Source organism: Podarcis bocagei (genome assembly GCF_964188305.1).
Source record: "Podarcis bocagei genome assembly, chromosome: 1".
Lineage (NCBI taxonomy): Eukaryota > Metazoa > Chordata > Lepidosauria > Squamata > Lacertidae > Podarcis > Podarcis bocagei.
This window is the reverse complement of record NC_138125.1, coordinates 31,179,899-31,190,100: the sequence shown is the minus strand read 5'-3', so window position 1 is coordinate 31,190,100 and position 10,202 is coordinate 31,179,899. Positions and strand designations below refer to the sequence as shown.

Here is a 10,202-nt window from a genome sequence, read left to right as displayed (position 1 = left end):
TGTCCATGGAGGCACAGGTTAAATCTGTGTCCAGGGCAGCTGTGTACCAGCTCCATCTGGTATGCAGGCTGAGACCCTATCTGCCTGCGGACTGCCTCGCCAGAGTGGTGCATGCTCTGGTTATCTCCCGCTTGGACTACTGCAATGCGCTCTACGTGGGGCTACCTTTGAAGGTGACCCGGAAACTACAACTAATCCAGAACGCAGCAGCCAGACTGGGGACTGGGAGCGGCTGCCGAGACCATATAACACCGGTCTTGAAAGACCTACATTGGCTCCCAGTACGTTTCCGAGCACAATTCAAAGTGTTGGTGCTGACCTTTAAAGCCCTAAACGGCCTTGGTCCAGTATACCTGAAGGAGCGTCTCCACCCCCATCATTCTGCCCGGACGCTGAGGTCCAGCACCGAGGGCCTTCTGGCGGTTCCCTCACTGCGAGAAGCCAAGTTACAGGGAACCAGGCAAAGGGCCTTCTCGGTAGTGGCGCCCTCCCTGTGGAACGCCCTCCCACCAGATGTCAAAGAGAACAACTACCAGACTTTTAGAAGACATCTGAATGCAGCCCTGTTTCGGGAAGCTTTTAATGTTTGATGTATCACAGTATTTTAATATTCTTTTGGAAGCCGCCCAGAGTTGCTGGGAAAGCCCAGCCAGATGGGCGGGGTATAAATAATAAATTATTATTATTATTATTATTATTATTATTATTATTATTATTATTATTATTATAACATTTTATAATTTGACTTCCTTCCCCCTCTTTCTGTGGTTCCTTAAATTTATTTTTAATATCTTCTGCATATCCAAATTAACTTAACTTACTCATTTATTTATCTTCTTTCAATATATACTCTTATGTAGCTGCAGATTATTACAATAATCCTGCCACTGTTTTTATCTGTTTACAATTTATCTGTAAATATTTGATAAATCATTTCCATTCCTTTATAAAAAGTTTGTTATCTTGATTTCTTATATTCTTCTGGTAGGTTTCACCATTTCTGCATATTCCATAAGTTTTTGTATCCATTCTTCCTTTGTTGGGACTTCTTCTTTCCATTTTTGGGCAAGTAACATTCCTGCCACTGTAGCTGCGTACATGAATAAATTTCTATACAATTTGGGTAGCTCTAGCCCTATAATTCCCATGAGAAAGACTCCCACGAGAGGTGGTGGACTCTCCTTCCTTGGAGGTTTTTAAACAGAGGTTGGATGGTCATCTGTCATGGATCCTCTAGCTGAGATTCCTTTATTGCAGGGGGTTGGTCTAGATGACCCTTGGGTCCCTCCCAACTCTAAGTTCTATGTTTCTATGATAGCTTGGTTTACTCAGGAGACCTTGATGAGGGAGTTTATCAAAAGCTTTTTGTAAGTTCAAATACATATAGCATACTAGATCACCCATATCTATATGTTGGCTGACAGGGACACTATGAAATAATTCTAAAAATCTGGTGATGCAGGACTTCCAATCATAGACACTATGCTGAGTTTTCCTCAAGAGGACTCGTTACTCCACATGCTTAATAATTCTAGATGTACAAAGCAATCCTAAGTATAGGAAGCAGGCGTAAATCACCCCTATTCCAAGCTCTGTCCAGGAGCAAGATTACTGCTGGCTGAGCCAGTCTAATGGAGCACTCCAACCCCAGGATCTACCAGGATGAGGAATTTAGGATCCAGTGGGTCTCCAGCTCAGGCCACTGATCCCTGGTACAATTGGGCTATGCCAACATAAGCTCCACATCCCAGCTCAGAGAAACACCAGCATAACTATCTCAGCCCAGATCGCATGAGTTGCAGCGGCCCTGCTCCTGATCAGAATTTACACCAGTGTCACTTAAACCAGTGTAAATTCCACCAGCTTCCAACCAACTGTGCCTGAGATCTGCTGAATCCTAACTTGCTCATCCTAGTGAATCTTGCCTTTGGATTGCTTCCTTAATCTTGCTTTTCACTAACTTACCTTGGATAGAAGTTATTTCCTGTATTCTTGACTGCATCCCTTTGAAAAACATTTAGTACATTGAGTACCTTTCAACTGCCCAGTAACAAGGCTGATTTTGATAAGCTGCATATATTGTTAAAGATAGTTAATTTCAGGATGGCATTTACCCAAGAGTCCTTAAAGAATTCCACAAGTTCTACACAGACTCTTGGATAAATGCCACCCAGAATATAGTGTTTGTTAATTTTTAACTTACCAATTAGCCTCAAAGTTTTATATGTTGTAATCCCGATAGACTTAGTCCATCAGAAGCTCTCGCTAAAAACAGTGTTTCAGGCAGGCCATGAATATTTCTCCAAATTTTACACATGGCTTTATCTGCAACCTGCCTATCCTCCTCCAGGAATCTTTCCACACCTTTATCATTCAATGGTCCCACTGGTGGGGGAACATTCTACTTCTGCTGTCTTTGAAAGGGTGTGCATTGCATGCTTCAATGTCTTTAGCAATAGGTTTCCTAAGCTTCGAGGTTTTTGCTTGCTTTGCTATCAACTTAGCGTTCTGCCAGATCTCATACTCCTTTTTATTTTGCTCCTTTGGAAAAGAAAATTCTACTTTTTAAAAGGAAGCCATTTTGCCACCTTGGCTCTATTTGTTAATGACACGCCAGCTCTGAAGTTGCCACTATGGATGGCTCTGTGCCCATTTTACAAATGTGTTCCCAAGGACAGGCAGGGGTACATCACAGGCAGCATTTCTGTAATATGTGATCTGCTCCCTTTGTTATTGCTGCATCTTTGTGACATTGATGAATGATGTCAACATTTATGACAAAGGGGAAGGAAGGAGAGCACTCCTTGGCTCTGATAGGCTCTTCAAGGGTACCACCTGCCTGTGTCATCTAAGAAGGAGGCAGGAAGGCAGAATGGAGCAGGCTGACTGGATGGGAGTGAGCAGAAGATGGAGGCCACAAAGGGAAGAGGCTGGTTGGGGGAATTTGTGGGGTGTGTGTGAACAGAATGTGGGATGGATAAATAAGGAGGAGAGAGAAACAAAATGGATGTCCTTGCCCACTGGTTGTATGCGGCCCCTAACCACTTCCCCCTGAGAGAATGTGGCCCTTGACACCAACTAAGTTGCATCCTCACCCTAGGGTCTCATAAGCTGATATATTTTTGTAACACCTTTTCAGTTTCAGAGTCAGAGAGTCCTGTTCACCAACTACACCCTTGCATCTCTCCTCCATATTAAAATGTATGTTGAAATCTGTCACATTAATGCAGGACTTTCTTTCCTTCGTGGGCCAAGCTTAGGTCTGACGTGTGTGTTTGTTGCCTGCTTGCAAACCTCCTGTTTTCCTGAGTTTGCAGCTGAACTGCGGAAATCTGCTGTGGGCAAAAATATGTCATCCAAGGCAGCTATCTTGGAACACATTATGTTCTACATATTGCCACACACTGAAAATCAGTCAGGAGAGTTTTAAGGGACTCAAGTGAAAAGTTTGCATCTTTCCGACAGGCTGTTGCCATGGTGTAGCCCAGGTAGCCATGTTTTAGAAATAAGCTATCACTTTGACAGCATCGCTTGCAATATGTGAGACATCAGCTTGGACAGGAGAAGGGGGGAAAGAAATGCAAAAGAAAGAACTATCCAGAGGAAGAAAATGCCTAGATGTTTGTATAATAATGCTAGAAACTTCAAAGTAAAAATGCTGGTGGTGCCCAGAATCCAGTTAGAGATGTAATTGTTGATAACAGCCTGGGATCAAGCACTCTTGAATTGAAATTATGTAAGTGGAAAATTGCCAAGAAAGTCCAACATGGTCAATTTTAATTTTAGAAGATAATTAAAAATAATATCTCTCTATATAACATATTTCCTAGTCTGTCATCACACTGTGATGGCAATCTGAACCTGTTAGGGGGCACAAGAGGCACACAGACTGAACCAAAACTTGCAGGAATCCACCTTGGACCCAAAATGGATCACTTACGGAAGGGGAGGAAGAGGCACCACCATAACGTGACGTGGGGAGTTCTCCTCCCTCAGAGAGAGGATGGTTTTGGGGGAAGAGATAAATTGACATGTGTGGGTTTGGAATGTGAGGAAGAAGGAACTGGGGCATGGAGAGGGGAGATGTGGTAATGGAAAAGAGAACTCTGGGGAGGGAGACTGAGGCAAGGAGAAGGGCGTTGGCAAAATGAAACAGCAGGAGGGCACCCCCTAGTTAGTTAAAAGAATGTTATAGAGGCATGACAGGAATGTCAAATTTCACCAGGAAGCTTGGAGGTGAACACCATTATACAGTGGTACCTCAGGTTAAGAACTTAATTCGTTCCGGAGGTCCGTTCTTAACCTGAAACTGTCCTTAACCTGAAGCACTGCTTTAGCTAATGGGGCCTCCCGCTGCCGCCGCACAATTTCTGTTCTCATTCTGAAGCAAAGTTCTTAACCTGAGATACTATTTCTGGGTTAGCGGAGTCTGTAACCTGAAGCGCCTGTAACCTGAAGCGTCTGTAACCCGAGGTACCACTGTACTAGGAGCTCAGATAAAATGTATATCACAGATCAGAAAGGATGAACAAGTTCAAGAGAATGCAAGCATGGTTAACTAGCATCAACAGAGTACTGTAATATAAGGTAAGAATTTCTGCAAGTGTTGTTTAAAAAGTGTCCAGCGCGCGCGCGCGTGCACACACACACACACACACACACACCGAGGCAAAACAAATGTAAGTTTATGATGAGGCAAACAAAAAAAGAATGTAAGGACTGAGTTGATAAAAACAACCAACATGTATTTATTTGCATTCATTAGGTGCAGGAAACCAGTCAAGGAGGGAATAGGGGGACCTTTAAATGACAAGGATGTGAGAGGAATGCTGAAGAGATTGCAGAGAGGCTAGCCCATGAATTATTTGCCTTGGCATTTGCTGCAGATGTTAGGAAAACACCTGAACCATTGTTTCCCAAAAGGGTATCTCAGAGGTTAGGACAGTCAAAGCGAGGTGACAGCGAATGAAAGCTTACAGCTAATTGACAAGTTACAAATTCACTAGCCGCCAGATGGCACCCACCTGAGAATCCTTTAACAAATCTCAAATGAGAAATTGCTAATCTTTTCACAGGCATGCTTCTTTTATTATTAAAGCCATCCTCCTTATGAAAGAATTTTGAATGCCACAAATTTTAAAGAGGGGAAGGAATCCAGGAAATTATAGACTTGCCACTGTGCTGGGTATATGGGCAGAAAACATTATTAAAACTAGAAACATTAAACATCTATAAGCAGTGCTATTTTTCTAGAAAAAGAGGGGTCAGAATTCACCATACACATCTCCCTTGTTCTATTATAATGGCAGGGACGGGGGTGGCGCTGTGGTCTAAACAACTGAGCCTCTTGGGCTTGCTGATTGGAAGGTCGTGGTTCGAATGCCCGCAATGGAGTGCGCTCCACATGCTCTGTCCCAGCTCCTGCCAACCTAGCAATTCGAAAACATGACAGTGAAAGTAGATAAATAGGTATCACTTTGGCGGGAAGGTAAAGGGTGTTTCCATGCACTCTGGTTTTCGTCACGGTGTTCTGTTGTGCCAGAAGCGGCTTATTCATGCTGGCCACATGACCCGAAAAGCTGTCTGCAGGGGAAATGCCGGCTCCCTTGGCCTGAAAGTGAGATGAGCACCGCAACCCCATATAGTTGCCTTTGACTAGACTTAACCGTCCTGGGGTCATTTACCTTTACCTATTGTAATGGCAATGGCTCCCACCTGAGAGGTGCTGGAACTGGGTTCCAGTACGTTCCAGGTGGGGGGGAAAGTCCTGTCTAGAAGGATAAACCTTACGAAGCATGGCTCCTGAAATTCTCCTTGCCAAGCTTTCCGAATTCTTTAAGCTTCAACAAGCATACATTATGCTCTTGGGACTTCCAAAATACTTTGTCCAAGTCCCTCATCAAAGGCTCCTGAATAAATTTAGCAATCATGGGATATGAAGCTCCTCATAAACTGGGCAAGATGTATTCTCAGTCTGATCCAGCACAGCTTTTTAAAATGTTGCTTTTAAATTGAAAATAAAATATTCTTCCTCACCTGCTCCAGCTAATGTCCATCAAAGCTATCCTGAAGAACTTAAGGTTTGGATTTAAAATACTCTTATGCAATGATTTAAGGTACTCAGAAGGAAGTCCCACTGTTTGGAAGAGTTTGGATTTGATATCCCGCCTTTCACTCCCCTTCAGGAGTCTCAAAGCGGCTAACAATCTCCTTTCCCTTCCTCCCCCACAACAAACACTCTGTGAGGTGAGTGGGGCTGAGAGACTTCAAAGAAGTGTGACTGGCCCAAGGTCACCCAGCAGCTGCATGTGGAGGAGCGGAGACGCGAACCCGGTTCCCCAGATTACATGACTACCGCTCTTAACCACTACACCACACTGGCTCTTAATACATTGAAAATATGTCATTATGTACTCTTTCTGATCCAGCTTTCATGTTCAAGTCACATATCAGTCATACATTGTGTCCTCAAACTGATCATGGAGACAGACACTAGACTCTATTAGGGAGATTGTGATATCACATTATATCACTGCTAAGTAAACAGATTTCTCTAACAATATTGTCTCAGTTTTCCCTAGCTGACTGGCAGGCACGCTGCATTTTGTCAACTGGGATGCAAAGATGAAGGTTTGCTCTTTATGAATTGACTAGGTAACTTTATGGATGTTGTAACTTTAATATTATTATTATTATTATTATTATTATTATTATTATTATTATTATTATTATTTATACCCCACCCATCTGGCTGGGTTTCTCCAGCCACTCTGGGTGGCTTTCAACAAAATATTAAAATACAATAGTCTGTTAAACATTAAAAGCTTCCCTAAACAGGGCTGCCTTCAGATGTCTTCTAAAAGTTTGGTAGTTATTTTTCTCTTTGACATCTGGTGGGAGGGCGTTCCACAGGGCGGGTGCCACTACCGAGAAGGCCCTGTGCCTGGTTCCCTGTAACTTGGCTTCTCGCAGTGAGGGAACCACCAGAAGGCCCTCGGTGTTGGACCTCAATGTCCGGGCAGAACAATGGGGGTGGAGGCGCTCCTTCAGGTATACTGGACCGAGGCCATTTAGGGCTTTAAAGGTCAGCATTTATCTTGCTCTATAGCATCTTAAACCAGAGCAGAGTCTTTGTATTAGAATGATATTTTATGGCTTTTTATATACAGTGGTACCTCAGGATGCAAACGGGATCCGTTCCGGAGTCCTGTTCGCATCCCGAACGGAATGCAAGACGTGACGGCGCGTCTGCGCGTACGTGGGTCATGTTTCACTGCTTCCGCGCATGCGTGTGACGTCATTTTGAGCGTCTGTTCATGCGCAAGTGGCGAAACCCGGAAGTAACGCAGAGCGGAACTCGAACACGCTCAACCCGAAGCACATTCAACTCGAGGTATGACTGTACTTGAATTTTATTTACAAAAAATGTAACACGGGACAGTATTCTGCTAAGTAAATGAGGTAGCAGAACATCTTCTGCTTGCACAATGGGCTTTCTCTCTTCTCCATGTCAACTGCGCTGTCCCCAGATCTTCTCCAGGGGGTTGGGGGAATCCCTAGAACAGATTATGAGGGTGCAGGAGGAAGGAGAGGAGAAGAATGTTTCCTTGCGCTGATGAACCATTTGCCATTCCACCAATGAACCCAAGCATATAAAAAGGCATAAAATTCTTTTATTGGAGAATGCTTTATCACAAATCAGGGTACAGGCAGTGAAGCAGTGTGTGTCATTTCCGTGAAAATCGAGTGCATGCAGAAGATGTTTTAAGCAGTAATTGTAGGAAGCAGTGTCTGGCAAGGTATGCAAGTCCTTTCTGGGGAAGGGAAGTGGCAGGTCAAGGTCCAATTAGTGAATATTGAGACAGGGAGATCAGGGCAAAGCCGGTCTTGTCTTGCATGGGGCCAGTACAATTATCATTCAGCTATTCTTTTTCTTGTCCCTGGACTATTCAAGCTGCTGTCACCCAGAAGCCTTATAATTGTTCAGCACATACAGTGCCCGGATCCCAAAAAGAAATGTTTGCACTCTGTTCTGCATTGGTCAGGCTGCCTCTGAAGTACTGTGTGTCCAGTTCAGGGCACCACATTTTAAGAATTACACTGACAAACTGGAGTGTGTCCAGAGGGTGGGGGACAGGATGATGAGGGGTGTGGAGACCAAGTCCTTTGGGGGAAAGTCAATACAGCTGGACATGTTTTGCATTGAAAAGGAAAGCTCAAGCTGAGAGACCATCAGGGTCTGCAACTATCTGCAGGGCTGTTGTGCACAAGATAAAGCAGACTTCCTTTTCTCTTGCTCCAATGGGTGGAACAAATAGACCCAACAGGTAGGAATTGCAAGGAAGCAGGAAAAGCTTCCTGACAGTCAGAACTGATCACCAGTGGAACAATCTGCCTCAGGAGGCGATGGGCTCTCATCCACTGGTAGTATTTAAACAAAGAGCAACCTACACCATCTTTTAGAACAACGGTCGCTAAATCATAGCCTCCCCCACAAAAAAACCAAACTGTCATTTAAAATAGTTTTCTTAATTGACTGCGGCCATAACTGTGTTCCCTACCCCTAATGTCATGAGGCCCGAAGGTTTGTGGGGCCCCCAATTTTCCTATCCCCCAAACGATCAATTTTTTCTTTTTTCTTTTGCTGAGCACTTCTTTAGATCCACCAATTATGGCAGAGTAAGATTATCATTAATGATTAATAATATTTATATGCCACTTAATATGCAAAATCCCTCAGCAGCTGACATAAAACACAGTCTGATCATTAAAATGGAAAGGGGGTGTGGGATGTATACGCAACACTTAAAACTGAACGTACATAGAAATACATCAGCAAAAACAGAGAAGCCATCAATAAAAGATGCAGTTAAATATCAATAAATAATAAAGCAGAATAATGTGAAGAAAGTTACGAGCCGTGGAATGCCTGCTTAAGCAGATGGATGGGTCTTCAAAGCTTGCCTCTGAGCCTAGGGCTTGCCTAGGTGGTTCGAATCCCCGTGACGGGGTAAGCTCCCGTTGCTCAGTCCCTGCTCCTGCCAACCTAGCAATTTGAAAGCACGTCAAAGTGCAAGTAGATAAATAGGTACCGCTCCGGCAGGAAGATAAACGGCGTTTCCGTGCGCTGCTCTGGTTCGCCAGAAGCGGCTTAGTCATGCTGGCCACATGACCCGGAAGCTGTACGCCGGCTCCCTCGGCCAATAAAGCGAGATGAGTGCCGCAACCCCAGAGTCGGAAATGACTAGACCTAACGGTCGGGGGTCCCTTTACCTTTACCTAACAGCAAGTGGAAGGGTGTCCCAGAGAGTGGTGGGATTCTGACCATTGGCCACTGTTACAGAACTTGGGGGGGGGGTTCCCCCCAAATACTAAAATTTATAAATGCTAGGATTTGGGGTTATTTGTGATATGAAGGGAGAATATAAGCTACAAAGGGGTTCCTGGGTAGCCTGGCCAAACTAGGGCCGTTAAGAGAGCCATTGTGGGTCATTAACAAGACAATGGAACTTCTTGCCCAGGTGTGACCAGAGATTGGAGATTTGGAAGGTTGCCAGGGTAACTGTTGTGGGGGAGGACAAGGAGCTTCTGGGAAGAAGAAAGGGTGAGATCCATCTTGGTGAGGGAGAAGGAAGAACTGCCTGCAATGCTTTGGACCATGCTGTAAGATCTGAACCCCCTTCATGCAGACTGAAGGTGAAAATATAAAACCATATATCTTGAAGCACGGCTGCTTCCGCTTTGTCTTCCATTCTCCAAAGGGACATGACCCTGTGTGCGTGCCTGTGGCCCCACCCACTCCTGCCACTGTTTGGCAGAGAGGGGGAGTGTTATTGTCCTGTTTGTGAGGGCCCCCCTCACGGTACCTGTGAGAAACAAGATGCTTTGGTCTAATCTACCTGGGCTCTTTGTGCCTTACTGTCTTCATTATTTCCCCCTGGCTCTTTCAGGGTAACAACCACTGTCCTCCCAGATTAATTCATCAAAATGTGTCTTAACCTGGCTTCACTGTCTCAGTGAAAAATGAGAGAGAGTAAGAGAGCAGGAGAATGTAACCTTTTAGTTGTGATTAGGAAAGGCTGGAGAAAATGAGAGAAGGGTGAAATTAGAGGCAAATGTACCAAGCAGCAACTGGCTGCGCATCCTGATGTGTTAGGAAAGCTGTTGCTGAAATTAACATTTGAATCATTTGCTGCCGCCTT

General features: G+C 44.4%; 1 long non-coding RNA gene across 1 annotated transcript; it reads left to right on the top strand.

Annotated features, from left to right (window-relative positions):
- Positions 1-6,547: 6,547 nt before the first annotated feature.
- Positions 6,548-9,726, top strand: LOC308575928. The gene is made up of 2 exons (XR_014002976.1): positions 6,548-6,630; positions 9,522-9,726. It is a non-coding gene; the product is annotated as an uncharacterized lncRNA (long non-coding RNA).
- Positions 9,727-10,202: the final 476 nt, after the last annotated feature.